The sequence below is a fragment of the Alligator mississippiensis genome, chromosome 4 (genome assembly GCF_030867095.1).
Source record: "Alligator mississippiensis isolate rAllMis1 chromosome 4, rAllMis1, whole genome shotgun sequence".
Taxonomy (NCBI): domain Eukaryota; kingdom Metazoa; phylum Chordata; order Crocodylia; family Alligatoridae; genus Alligator; species Alligator mississippiensis.
This window is the reverse complement of record NC_081827.1, coordinates 174,078,630-174,093,442: the sequence shown is the minus strand read 5'-3', so window position 1 is coordinate 174,093,442 and position 14,813 is coordinate 174,078,630. Positions and strand designations below refer to the sequence as shown.

The window sequence follows — 14,813 nt, the reverse complement described above, 5'->3', positions numbered from 1 at the left end:
GGAATGATTTTTGTCAGGTACGAGCATGAGTGTATAAATATGTTTACAAAATATGTCTTTAAAGTATGTATGCATGAGGGTGGCATAAAATGTGTTGTTGTCCTCCTCCTTCTCCATATCTGGACTTTTCCATACCCTGAATATCTGAAATCATGTCCTAACACAATGACCAGCTTTTCTTCACGTAAGTTTTGCATCTTAAGTCAAGGGAAATGTTCCTACTAACTTCATTTGGCACTAGATCAAGCCCCAAACAAAGTCAATTTATAGGTGGAAGGATGCATAATACAGTCCCAGTTAAAAAAATGAAAAAAAGTGGTTTTGCTGCAATGAGTGTAGGCTATGTAGCATGCATGTGGTACTATGGTGGGACAAAAGACTTTGTCACTCTGGGAGGACACGTGTCTCATTTCTCATAGACTATACAAGTGTATGGGGTCTCTTGGAAATAGCAGGAGAGACCAATTAAACTGATTTGACTTGTAGCAAGCTGGAATCAGTGTGACAGCTGACCTCTGTTTGAATGGGTGTTGTCAGACTAGCCACACAGCAATGCCATTCGATTAGGTGAAACTCCAGCTCTTCCTGTGTCTGTTTTACGAGCAGACACCGAGTGTAGCAATCAGCACTGAAATGCTTTTCGTTGTATAGATGTACAGCAGTTGGGAATGGCTGGAAGCTCTCAGCTGTTGTTGATGATATTTTGAAATGAGCCCCCACCCCTCAGTGCAGAATCCTTTAATGTTTAGTTCCTTACTGGCTGCATTTGGCTTGATATCAGCCCTGCTGGATAAATGCCAGCAACAGAGAATGTAATCCGACAGTGAAGGATCCATCTACCCCTTTGTGCAGAGAAGAACAAGGAAGGGTAAGGTGTTGTACCTCATCTCAGCTGGTGCAGGGGCAGGTGTGGCCTGCACAACAAAGTTTTAGTGCCATAGCTATGTCAGCTAGGCATGTATATTCGCTTTGGCATGACTCTTCATCTGGACACAACTATCCCAGCACAAAAGGGCTTTCTGTCAGCTTAGCCAATGTCATTTAGGGAGGTAGGGTCACTATAAGCAGAAAGACCCCTGTTCACATGCACTTGGGGGCTGTGCTGCCATAGCTATGCTGGCATAACTAGCAGCCACAGTTCCACTGCACTTGCACTACCCTTGCACACTTACACATTACACTTGCATAGCACTACCCTTGCAGTAGGTGGGTTTCTTCTTAAATGGCCAGCTGATGGAATCATGTTGTTACCTGAGAAACTCAGCTTTTGTTTTCAAAAGCTTTCATTTGATCTCATTGTTGTGGAGAAAAAACTGAAAAGGACTAATATGCTATTTTGTTTGATATCCTGATTTTTAAACTAGTGTCATGATTTTCTGGGATTTGCCTCATGATTCTTGAATGCTTAAGGTGGGCAGTCCTGCAGACGTACCTGAATTAAGTGGATCTGACATCTGAGCCTAATGGTTGGACTCTGGTTCTAGATTTTTGGGGCTGGTTGCTGTATTTGAATTTAGTTGAATCAAAACCCTGGACTCAAGATCCTTCCCCTGAACTGGGCTCTTTAGAAAAAAAAAGCTTATCTCCAGCCTAGAGAGAGAAGGCAGAGAGCCGTGTTGCCTAGGCAGTGGACATTCCCATAGGTAGCTAGTTATCAAGGCTTCTGGGGGTAGGGATATGTGTCTTTAATTCCACACGGGGATTAAGCTACAGACCAAGAACCTTGTAATGTCCAGGGAAAAATACTGTTTGATAAAATCCCCTGAGCCCGGAACAGGAATCCATGTATTGCTATTCTCCTAGCAAACAGAGAAAATAAAATCTAAGGGCATTCGGAGAACTGCACCTGCACAGACAGATGATAAGTAAGCTATAAACACATGAAAAGCAACCTCCAATGTCTCAGTGTCTTACTGAGAGGAACCTTTGAGAGGCTGTGCGGAGGAGGGGAAAGACTAGCAAAATGCAGTTTCCAAGGGCTAGAATATAAATCCAGCAATAATGACCTTGGGTGAAAGCATTGGGATTTAGAAAGAAGGGGGAAAGCCATTCCATATTCTCCCCTCCTGCCCACCCCCTGTAGATACCACATTCACATCCTAGGATTCATGTGTCTGCCTGCTTATCCGTGATCCATCTTGGATTGATTGCTCCTGCACTGAAGGCTTTTCAACACACTCACACTTTCTCATTTCAGTACTTGCGTCTGCTCTGCTCAGTGAGGCCTCTTTGGGACACTTTGCATGAAAGATGCCATGTAAGATAATGTTTTGTTTGTTCAGTAGTAATTTCATTTTTCAATTTGATGTGTAGGAAAATTCCATCATTTCCAACTCAAGTAATTTTTTTCCTTTTACTTTGTGCTATTTTAATGTTATATTTTTAAAAGCTAAAACCAGAAATTCCTGGCTTGATCCTGAGCTCATACTTGCTAGTGTGACACCAGCACTTGCTCATGGTTTACACTGGTGTCAGGAAGATCTGAATCGGGTCTGATGGCTTCTGCTGCCAGAACTTTTCTAGCACTGCCACAGGTTCTTGTCCACATGCCTAGAGAAAATGGGAACTGTGGACCTGACCTTTTCTCTAGCTTTGGTCGTGTTTTCTAAACATTGATAGCATCCTGTGTACTGAGAGCCATTTGGTAAAGTATCTTAAGCTTTGAGCAAAATATTTGGTATTTGGGACTTGTAATAATCTGCAGCTCTGTTCTCTGTCATGGCCCATTTTCCTACTGGAAAGCCACAAAACAGCAGAGCCTTTCTGACCAACGTACCAGTAATGTTCTTGGAAATGCTCTAGGTTACACTGAGTGGTTCAAAGGGGACCTTGACAGGGCTCAGAAGCATCTGGCAGAACTGAACATAGAAAGATGCAGCTAACTTTTTAACCTGGTGACAAGAGGCACTTGAAAAAAACCTAATAAAATACATTCCTAATAAAAACATTAACATTCATATTTCTGTTTTTCTCTGTAAGTTCCACTAGATGGAGCTCTGGGTTTGTGAACTGGTAAAGACTGGGTTGACCAGCAATCTTCAAATGCACTTGCCTTGTTTCCTTGGCCATTGAGTTGAAGAGAAACACAGCTTCTAAACTGCAGCCACCAGCGGTTCTGCTCCCCTGACCAGCAAGTCCCCCCAGTGGTACTCAGGCCTGAGATGCCTGGAAGATGCAAGAGGAAACTGTCTTCATTGTTTTTCAATGACTGTCAACTAATTCCAATAGCCACAAGTGAATGATCGATCACCAAAGGATGTTGGAGTAGAGCATTTCACCAGGTATTAGTGTTAATTTGGAGTGAAAGAGAAGGAGCAGTATCCTCATTGCATCATTAGGCAGGAGATTTAAGACTGAACAAGTGACACATCCTAATAGCTTTTACAGTAGACAATCTGCATCCAGAAACAAATGCATACCTAGGAGGCTTATAGAGCAAAGCTGTACCTCACTGCAAAGGCAAGACCTAAATGTTTTTTACCCATCCATGCTTTTGCTGGATGGGGGGTGGGGAGCAGAGCTCCAGAGCTCACCTCTTTACAGCAGACAGGTGCTGAAAAACCACGCTAATGGGGGAGTAGCTTTGAAGATTTCAAGGGTGGGGGTATCTTTGTAACTCTCCTCTATTTTTGTAGGCTGCTTTATGCAATGTGGGCACCAGCTTATGTCTGCAGCCACAGAGCAAGGGATAGTAGTGCTGACAGTGTATTGATACAGTCACCCATCATGATGACATTTTCCCAAGGACCAAAAGATGAGATAAAACTTCAGGAGCTCTTCAGCAAGCAAGCTGTATTATAAGGCTTTTTTCTTTCTACTTCTGACATCTTTCCTCAGTCAGTCTGTGAGAGCTGGTTGTTGTCAGCATTTATAATATAGTTCACAGAGACAAGGGCCCCATTTTGTTAGGTGCTGTTCAAATATGGAACAAAGAAGTAGTCCCTGTCCTGAAGAGCTTACAACCTAGGACTATATATAATGGGTGTGTGGGTGACACAAGCAATGAAACAACCCTGGTTAATATGACAACATCATGCCAGTTGCCTAATCACTATGTAGTCATCCCACCAGAGGAGACTTTTAAGGAGGGATTTGAAGGAGGACAGTGAGACAGCTTTTCAAATGCTTGCCATTGATTAGAGATGACATGGGAGCAATGTAAAGGTTTTTTACTGGGAGTTTTTTCAAATGGACTCTAAATCACCTGTTTTAGGTTTCAGAGGTTATTGGATACCAGTTATTTTCTTATTTTATTTAAATACTTCATATTATTGCCATACAAGCACAACTGATGTTCAGAATTTTGTTTTCATATGTGGATCACCAATCTGTGAGTTCCCCTGCTGTTAACTAATGAATATTTTTGTTTGATCTGTGGACTTTCTTCTTGGCATCATTGATGGTGATGGCAGTGCTCTTGTCATTTTGATGTCTGGAGCTTTAGACACAGAGGAAAATGCAGTGTTTAAGTGGAGAAGGTCTGACATTTCATTTTCAAACATCTAAGCAAAATACTACAGAATCATAGAGATTCTGGCAGTTCCCCTTTCAGATGAGGAGTTCAGTATTAGTTAGCAAGGTTGGGATGCCAAATATAATATTTTATACGCCGAGTGAATGTAAGAAGTTGGGTGCAGATCCACAAAGGTATTTAACAATCAATAGGAGTTAGGTACATAGATAATTTTGTGGATCTCAGTCTTCCTTACTTAACTAACAGAGTTTGGGTGAGCATAGTCTCAACTTCCTGTTTAATCATAATTTCTTTATAGCACTAGTACCATTGTATATGCCATTAGTGAGACCATTACAGAAACACAGTGTCCAGTTCTGGTGTCCATGTTCTTAAACAGATGTTGCCAAATTGGAAAGGCTTCAAGAAAAAGAGCTAGAAGAATGATTTGAGCTCTGGAAAACTTGCCTTTCAGGGAGGCACTAAGGAAACTCAAGATAATTTAGCATAACAAAGAGAAGGTTAAGAGGTGACTTGTCTTTAAGTACTTATATAGCAAGAAGGTTTTTGATAGTAGAAAGTGGTTTAATCTAGCAGGCAAAAGGCTAATAAGATCTAGTATTTGAAAGCAGCAGCTAGACAAATTCAAACCAGAAATACGGCACAAATTTTAACTTATAGGGTAATTAATCACTGGGGATATAGAGAAATCATAGATTTTCCATAACTTGAATATTTAAATCAGGATTGGATGTCTTCCTAAAAGATATACCCAGGCTACACCAGAAGTAGCTCAAAATTATGGGCTCAAAATTCTGAGGTGTGTCATACTAAATAACTGTAATTGTCCCTCTGGCCTTAAATTTATTAATTAACTTTTCATTTATTCTTGCCAGTTAACTATTGCTGCAGATCTGCCCAGCTTCTGAATGAATCAGCCTCACAGATCTTGTTTGTTCACCACACTCTGAAACTTTATTTTTCTAGAAACAAGTTATCTATGTCCTTTAATATTTCATATTGCTTCTGAACAGTTTTCATTATAACCCATGGTAATTTTCAGTGACATACTTTCTCATACAGATTTCTTGGGAGTAGAAATTTCCCTTTTTGCTTTCTTTCCAAAGGTGAATTTTTAACCTGTATGGAAATTTGAGCAATAGAGTTTGATCAGACCACATGGAGTATGAAGGGAAGGGGTGCACTGGTATATTGGTTGGCTATTGGATCATAATCAATAAACAGAGAAATGACGTTTTCATCTATTAGGTTTTTTTGGTCAGTGTAGCCAATAATTATGACTGTGCCTGCAGCACCCTGGTGAGCATAGTCCCATGCCCTGCTGCTAGCCTGAGCCCACAGCAGACTACAGGTCAAGGCGAGCAGTGGAAGCAGGAGGGGGTGCCAGGGAGTGGTACAGGGCACCATGCTCAGCAACAAAGGGGCCGCTACAGGCTCCTATTGCTGCTGCCACTGTCATGGCAATACTGCACATGCAGGAGGAGCCTGAGCACCAGAGCTGCTGCAGAGTTACTGGGCTGTTTATGGGCAGGGTAACGTACCGTGCAAGGGACATTCTGTTCTGCTGGGCATCAGGTGACTTTGCAAAAGTGGCTTCTCCCTGGTGACTGCAAGAGCTCGACTGTGCAGAGCCCATCGGCGCTGAGGCAGCAGCAAGCGCTGGGCTTCAAAATCACCCAGTGCCACTGTGTGTGTGAGGATCCACCCCACCCACCTGGGATGGCAGCATGAGCTGTGCAGGGAGTGGGGCTGCGGGTACAAGCCATGGGTGAGGGGGCAACATGCATGGGAATAAGGCTTGGTATTACTTATGAGAGCTTGCACTTGGTATTACTTATGAAAGCTTCTTTACTTCGTGGGTAAACTCATCTGATATAGATCTACTTAGCTCTATTGTTTTCTCTATCCTAAGAGATTATTCGGGATCAAACTTCCTACATGTGGATCATCACCACCTTTGGAAAGATACCAAGCATGGATACATTTTTGACTGCAGGAGCAGAAAGTGAATTTTGGAGACAGTCAACAGAAGAATGATGTAAGTTTACCTTGTCTGAGGATCCAACTCTATTACTATCATTTGTATCAAGTAACAATTCTTTGTTCCATTTTGCTATTCTGGACTCCTACCTTCTCTTTTGAATTTCTGCCTAAACCATTGAACTTTCCCAAATGTATTGATTTCTCTTATTAGCAATACTTTTATTTGGATTCCAGCACACAACACATCAAGCTACAGCCACAGAGTGTAAAATCTAAGGACCAGATTGTGACTGCCTTCCTGACAATGAATAATTTTTCAGTTGGGGCAGATTACTCCACTGAGTTCACTAGTGCTGCTTGCTTGTATCATAAAGTACCTGTTAGCATAGGTCAGGGTATTGCATTGTGGCTTTAAGAATACAAGTAATGTACATTGCCAGCCAGTAGGCCTGTGCGAAGTGGTTAGTATTTGCTTCAGATTCTGCTGATTCAGGGGACAGTGATTTGATTTGGTGATTCGATCTGTCCTGAATTGATTCAGCTGAATCTGATTTGGAGATTTGGCTGCTGCCAAATCTCCAAATCAGCCAGGCCCCATTCCCCACAGCCCGGCAGTGGCTGCCCTGTCCGCCCCAGCTCCCAGCTCTTCGGGTGCTGCTGGATTGGGGGGGGGGCAATCCCTGCTGCACCTCACTGCCCCATGCTACATGGGGGCTCTGCATGAGCCCCCAACCTCCCCCCTTCATTCCCCCCCACCCACAGGTGCCCCGCCTGGGCCAGCTCCAGCCCTTTAAGAAAAAAAAAGAGAAAACCCCCGGACCCACCACTTCAGCCAGCAGGGGGCAATCCCTGCTGCCCACCGCTGCCCCGCACCACGTGGGGGGCTCTGCATGAGCCCCCAAAGTCCCAAGGCTACTGCAGAAGCCGTGAAGTACCCTAACTTCTAATAACTTGTAGAGCCTGCCTATCAAAGAGTCTGGCAGCAGCATACCCAGATGTGTATTGCCCCAAACCTCTGCCCCATTGGAACTGGCCTCCACTTTCCATCAAGTGAATAGGTCTGCCTAGTAAGATGCATACTTCACTGTCAGCCCATCTCTTCTGCAGCACCACAGCTTCATAGGACTTCCATCCAGCTTAATAATATTTTATTCCTAAAAGTATGAACTGCCTTTCATTCAAACCCAGGACACCTGGATCAGGCCCATGTAGCTCCTCAACACACAAGGCAATGGAGAGAAGTATCAATGTTCCCATTTTTTCCACATGAGCAGCAGACTGAATTGAATTGCAGGCTGCCCTTGGTGGTGAAGTAGGGTGCTTGGGCCAGGGCTTGCCACCTGCCTGTAGGCGAATCCTTGCCTGGGTTCCCTGTATCTGGAGTGAGCAGAGAGTGCAAACTGCAGCCATTGTGGTGAACTGAGATGCAAGTTTTACACTTTGGCTGCTACAGAATCCCCTGGCTTTTGTTTTACAAAGATAACATCAACTTTCTGCTTAATAGCTAAGTCATGTCTTATCCCATGACTTTATTGTCTCATGATTACAGGGGTGTAGGTTGTAGCCGTGTAGGTTGTCTCATGATTAACTTTTAATATGCTGGCTTTTTTTAGACTGCCAATTAAATTGACTAGACTTAAGACTATGATTTCCAAAATGTTTCTCCCTGGGATGTTTTCGTAAACAGGTTTTGAAAACCTTAGTTGTAATCACATTTGCAGATGACTTTATCTACAACTGCAAGTTAGAATGACCCTAGAGGCCATGTTACTTTTCTGTTTTGCAACTGTTCTCCTAAAGGTGGAGACCAGCTGTAATGGGGCTCATAATGCTTTGCTACTGAGCAAAAGGAGCAGTCTAAAAGCCAACAGACTGTTATCCTAAATCAACTGTGGATTCTCTTTATACACATCATCCAGCTGTGTTGATACATTATCAGGCTGACCCGTTAAGTAGATCTATAGCCCTGGTAAGTGTTTTTTCTTACACACTACTCTCTTTCTATTAGTGCTTCCTAGGCTGCAGTATCAATCTATCACTATTTACTATTGCAGTTTGCAGTGAAGGAAGTGTCACGGTTTTCTACCAGGGAAGAAGAAAACAGCAAATGTAAAGAACACAGCTGGAACCTTCTTCTGTGCTTCTCCTTATAAAATGATGGGCAAGATTCTCAGCCGGTGAAAATCAATGGCATTCCACTGATTTTGGTGAGTCTACACCAATTTACTTGAGCTGAGCATCTGATCCCATCATGTCTAGGAAAACTAGATTAGGTCCAGTGGATTGCTGACTTTCTTTTATGAAGAAGCTGTAAAAAGTTCTTTTCTTCTGCTACTGCTTCTCCCCAGGGACCTGTTGGCAGAGAGAGTGGAGTCTCTCAGCAATAATACATTTCAGAGTTATTATGCCAGCAGAAAAGAAACACAAGGATTTTGAACTCAGTAATTTTTTTTATGACAGGCCAGAACACACACAGAAAAAAACATTTGCACAAGTCTCCAGGCACACACTGCTTCCCCAGCCCATTGAAATTTGAATGGTTGTAGACTGATGTGATTGCTTGTTTTTCACCATGTGATAAAGGCAATAAATGATACCTTTTGTCATCTAAGAGTTAGGATCCTGGACATATCCACATACTTTCCATTTGCATTGGGGGAGGCTCAGTGGACAGAGCACTGGATTTTGGACCCATGAGACCTGAATTCTGGTCCCATCTTGCCTCAAGGCCATGGGCAAATCACTCTTCCTTTGTAATTCTCTCTCCCACTTCCACCCTCTGTTTCTATATCTCCCGTCCTCCATCCTTGCCTTGACTATTTCAGCTGTGAACTCTTCAGGCCAGTGAATGCTGGTCCAGTGTATAGCACAACAGGGCCCCAGTCTTTGTGGGTGCTAATGTATAGTAATGTTAATACTAATACTAATGGCTCCTTGTAAGAAATTACTGAATTGTCAGCAGAGGCTTATTCTCTTTATAAAGGTTAATCTTCCAAGTTAATGATTTGCTATATTATTGGGAGATGCTGAGTACTGCAATATTGGTGTTTAATGCGGTCCAAAACAAAGGCACAGGAAGCAATAAAGATTTACTGTAGCTAATGTGCAAGAGAGATGAATTTTATCAGTCTTTGTGAGATTTGATGGGCTGAAGGATTTGCCATGGTGTGGCAGCCTCACCTAAGGGAAGCCAGGCTGACAGCTAGTAATTGTTCATTGTATTTCCAGTTCATAGGATTCCAGATTCCCCACCCCACCTCCCTCCCCCACCTTCATCCCAAGATTCTTCTTGCTGTGATTTTTCAGAATCCATGAAGCACAAGGAGCTGTTTGTTTAAATGGTGTTGTGAAATCTGGAAGAGGTAGTGGGAATGTACAGCACCACGACCCCTTCCTCCTTTTAACCTAAACCATTAGCAATAAGTTCAATGTTTTCCTTTAGTGAAGCCAACTCAGTTGGTAGGCAGAGACAGGCAGAACCAACTGTTTGTTTTAGCTTCGTAAGACCTTCTTCATGGCATTTTGGTTTTGGAAAGGAGGTGGGGTTGTGTAGTGAGGAGTGAGACACCTACTTAAACAGGTAAGACAAGCTGGCATTATTTATTATATAGTACAGCTGAGTTAAAAGCAGCTGAGAATGACTTCTAAATAAATTGGTTTGGGAAGGAAAATGTGGAAAGAGATACTAAGTGCAATATTGATATACCTGGCTGGTTACCATTCTGCTGCCTGAGATGGGATTTCATTTAGCAACATGACATTTGACGTTTGGTACAGATCTTGTCCATGGCTGCTTCCCTTGTACCAAGAAAATTATTTTGACTTAATGAATGGGAATAAGAATATTTCAACCACCTCCCAGGAAGATAATGTCAGAGTCATCAAGTGTACTGCAGGGTGAATGCAAATGAGCAAGATCTCTACTTACCTCATGATTACTATGGATGTCGTTCAAATTCCTTGTATCTACCTTGGGATAGTTTTCTTTCTGAATCAGACTAAATTTGCTGTGTCCATTGGCTCTGAAATCTGCATACCCACTCTCCCCTCCACTTTGTCTATGACCCAGATGGAAATACTTCAATCAATCTTATTTTCCACTGTATTTCCCTCCAGTTCATTAAAATTAAGTAAAGAGGCTCATCTTTGGATAAGTCATAGCCCTCAACATTACCATGCAAAAGACTTGGGGCCTATTCCACTTATTAGGCATCTAAGCAGATGCTACATTGCCGTAGCAATGAGCTATGATGTAGCTTGTCACTACAGTGATATAGTATTGGCGGACACAAACTGCGAAGCTGCTGCTACTGCGCAGTAGGTTCAGAAGCAACCTGTGCGACATCGGGACTGTGCAGCATCGGCAGTTACCACACAGTTATTTAGTATGTGTTCTAAGTGTATATAGTAGTCTAATTCTACTCCATGTCCCCCTGTAAACCAATTAAATGTGCCTTTATTCTTAGGTGGAGGCCTGGTTGCAAAAAGTAGTGTGAAGGAGAACTCACTTGTCTTCTACATTAATAGATTTTCAGGGCTTCAAGCATCTGGCCTGTGGATTCTCTGCTATGTTACTTTGCTTTTAAGCTTATGAAACTTCATTGATTTAAATGGAATTGTATCAGTATAAAACTGGCAGGATATTGTGGAAAATCTGGGTCTTTTTGGTTTTTTGATCTTCAGCACCAGCCTCCCAGCTCCCACATGGAAGTGGCTGCTGTGACTTCAGTGTACTCCACCTTTGAGCAAAACAGCTACACCTGCAGCTGTTTTAGAAGGAGAAGCAATGGTGGCAAAGTTATTCGGTTGTCACTCTGCCAATCAGCTATGCAAACATCAACTTTCGTACAGTTGAAAGCTAGGAAAGTAGACATACCTATTCAGTCAGAGCCCATAAAACAGCAGCCTCCTTCAGCCACTGCCAGTAAGTCAACACCCAGTCCTTCTCTCCTGAACCAACTAGATGTATAAAGCCAACAATATCGTAACACAAGGAAAAGGAGGGTTTCAGCAGGCAGTGGATTTACTGTTTTCCTGGTTTTATGAGCTCTGTCTTTGAAGGGTGTGCATACTTCCTGGGCTTCCAGCCAGATGAAAATCCGTGTTTCCAGTTGTCCCAGTGCTGCCTTGTTGGGCTGTAAAGGGATCCCTGTTTACTCCTCTCTTTTGTTACAAAAAAGAGGTCACAGTGCTGATCTTGATAGAGAGAGTTTGAAAGGGTAGAAAGTGGGGTGATTAGGGTTCCTCTGGATCTCTGGGGAGAATATAAAAAATCAATTAAGAGTCAAAATGAAACTAAAGAATGGGTAGGACTGTCCATTATGCCCTTTGCCAAAATATTGGCCTTTATTTTATGATTCCATGTCTAAGTATAGTGGAGCAAATTAAGAAAAACCTGAACTCTAAATGCCAATCTCAGCCAGTATAAATCAAAGCATTTCCTTTATACCAGATGAATCTGGTAAGCATCTGGTTTGGCCCTCGGCTTCAGAATGCAGAACAAAGGACTGCTTCCTCCTGTTGAAGTTGGTAACAAAACTCCCTTTGAATTTGCTGTGACCAGGATCAATACAAAAATGCAGTTTGCTACATGTATTAACAGAGACTATAGAGAAAAGATGCCAAGGGGCACAGAATGTATTACTGGAGAGTGATATGCCCGGATGTTAACAAAATATTCCCAGGTGGCAAAATATCTAGTAAGGCCAGATCCTCATCTGATACAAATGAGCATAGCTTTCTTCCTTTTTTAGAAGTCAGTGAAGGTACACCAGTATACAACAGCTGAGAATCTAGTCCAAAATTCCAAAGTGAGAAATGGAAGGCTACGTATAGAGACCAAAATAGAAGAGTGCAAATGACCAGAGAAATATGGAGTTGAAAGAGGATGAAATTTTTACAGCATCGGTGGCTTAATTTATTGTTACGTGCATACTGACTTACTGAAAGTCTTCTAACACAGATTGTGGCTCACTATGTCTCACAAACTGGATCAATGTGATACAAAATATTTACCGTCATGAGCAAGTAGTTTCAGAAGGGGACTCAGTGCTTCACTTTATTGAGACATAATGATTTGTAGCAATAGCACTTAAAAAAAGACAGAAGAAAAAGCAAAGGAAAGCAGATGGTCCTCAAAATAAATGGTAAAATCTCAACTCTGTATTGCAGTTACCTGTGAACTAAATTTCTGGGGAAGTGGAACTATGACTGTTCAGAAGAACCTATAGCAGAGTTTAAAAAATATCTGTTTAAAGGATCCTTTTTTGGACATCAGGGTGTTGTTCTAGTTGATTCTTTATTCAACAGGAAAAACACTTAAATTGGAAGAATTAGGTTTCTGCCTCATTTGCTGTTAGCAATGTTATTTGTTTTCTACACAGATATGTATAATTATGTGCGTGTTTGTAAGGGAGGATAACCGCAAATAGCAAAAAGTATTATCTATTTTTTCCAAATATCTAACAAAGCATTCACTAAATAGAGCAGAAAATGGCTGTGTACCTTCAGACTCCACCAGGGTGGATCCAGCGGGCAGGTGTATCCCCTCCCTTTGATTCTTTGTCCACCCAAAGTTTAAAACCAACTGTGTGGCAGTGACAGCAGCATTTCTCAGCAGGCAGCAGTGAGGGAGCCACTGACTCATAATTATCTGCCTGATTCCTTCTAAACTCTTCATTCCACAGGTGTTAAACAGCTCTCTCCTTTTTAATGGTCGTGATGTTATGCTAATCAAGCTATCCTTTCTCTTTTAATTCTGCTGTCTCTTAGCTGCTCCTAGTAAATTAGCTCCTATTCCACATGCCTACAGACTGTTTTTAATTCTAACTAAAAACATTAATTCAGGCATGGAAATGTTCACTCAGGTGCATATTAACTCAGGTGTGGAAATAACTTCCAGTTATTTGGATGTGCTGTCAAGATGTTCAGGAAGGCTAGATTTTGTTTCATGAATCTGAAAAAGAGATGTACATTTAATTATAATGACTATAGGACTAATGAAACAACAGCTTTTGATTATTTTTTTACCTAGTTTGTTGCGTCGTTTATACACAATATGTGATATAGCAAATTAATACACATTCCAATTATGTTATTTTTGTTTTTGCTTGAGTCCTAAACTGAATAATATATCTCTGGGTTCCTAGCTTATCAGTAAAGTTTCTAATTTATTTTGAACTGGAGAAAAATATGTGTTGTGTTATATGCAATGAGGCACCACATGATCTGCACTCTTGTTTTCAAAATCCTAGATACACCAATGGATGCTACATATATAGCATATGCTATATATCTCTGATTTAGTTAGTCTATAAGGTGAAAATCTACTCTGCCTTCTGCATGTGACTTCAGACACCTCAGTCTCAGGCACAAAATCAGTGATCCATTGAAGCCAATAGAAAAATTTCCACTGACTATGTTGGAGCCAGGACTTAGGGTGTCTGTCCTTTTAGCTGAAGGCAAACTCCATGCAACAGAATTTAATGGGGTGTGAGGGCATGTGTAAGTATTTTGCTGAATGGGGATGGCCTACTGCTATGAAGCTAAAGGAGCACTATAACCTCCATATGCTTTAAGTTAGGGGGTGAGCTGTTATTTGGGCTAGAGGGCCACTTAATGAGTTTTGGTGAGCTGTTGAGGGGCACACACACATGCACTCATGCATATGCATGCATGCACATGCACAGACGTGTGCACACACACACGCCCTCCCCTGCCCCAGCCTGTCCGCCCAGAGCCTGAAGTCTGGAGCCAGCACCTGCTGGCTACATCCACAGCTGTGGGGGCAGAGGATGGAGCCTGGTTGTGGGCCACTGTGCTATCCCACCCCACCATCTGTGCTCCTGGTGAATGTGCACATCTCCCCTGCCACCACTCTGTGGCTCGCAGGAGTCCTGATGGTGGGGCAGGATGGGACAACATGGAGGCCTGTGGCCAGGCTCCATCTCTCATGGGTAGGGGCTAGACAAGGTAGGGGAAGCACCATGACCATGTAGGTGGGCTACCCGGGGTAATGCTGGGGTGATGGAGGAAGCAGAGAGGAGATGAGTGACTGGAGTGCTGGAGGAGGCGGTGAGAAGGCGAGCTCTTATCCAGGAACATTATGGAGGGTCGAACAAGTCATCAGAAGTCTTGAGAGCATCCGCGATGAGGACAACTATGGGTGAGCCTACAGAGGGCGTGGCTGAGGAGGTCAGGGATTGGTCAGCAGTTGACTGGCGGGGCAAGGTGGTGGCATCAGAGAGTAAGAAGCAGAGTGAGACAGAGCTGAGACAAGGTTCCAGAGATGGGGGGCAGGAGCAGCGGCAGAGCTGGAGTTAGAGCAGTGAAAATGCGGGGAAGGTTTCAGAAGCTT

At 42.7% G+C, this 14,813-nt stretch overlaps 1 long non-coding RNA gene across 2 annotated transcripts in view; it reads left to right on the top strand.

Annotated features, from left to right (window-relative positions):
- The first annotated feature begins 2,020 nt into the window (after window positions 1–2,020).
- The window catches only part of LOC109284280 (uncharacterized), a 184,417-nt gene continuing 171,624 nt past the window's right edge, over window positions 2,021–14,813 (top strand). Inside the window, exons 1-3 of one of the 2 annotated variants that reach the window (XR_009462032.1) lie at window positions 2,021–2,257; window positions 2,980–3,281; window positions 6,387–6,512. This is a non-coding gene — a long non-coding RNA (uncharacterized LOC109284280). Of the gene's footprint in view, window positions 2,258–2,979; window positions 3,282–6,386; window positions 6,513–9,760; window positions 10,038–14,813 lie in introns of those variants that run through there. The other variant, XR_002091662.2, reaches the window with a different exon arrangement.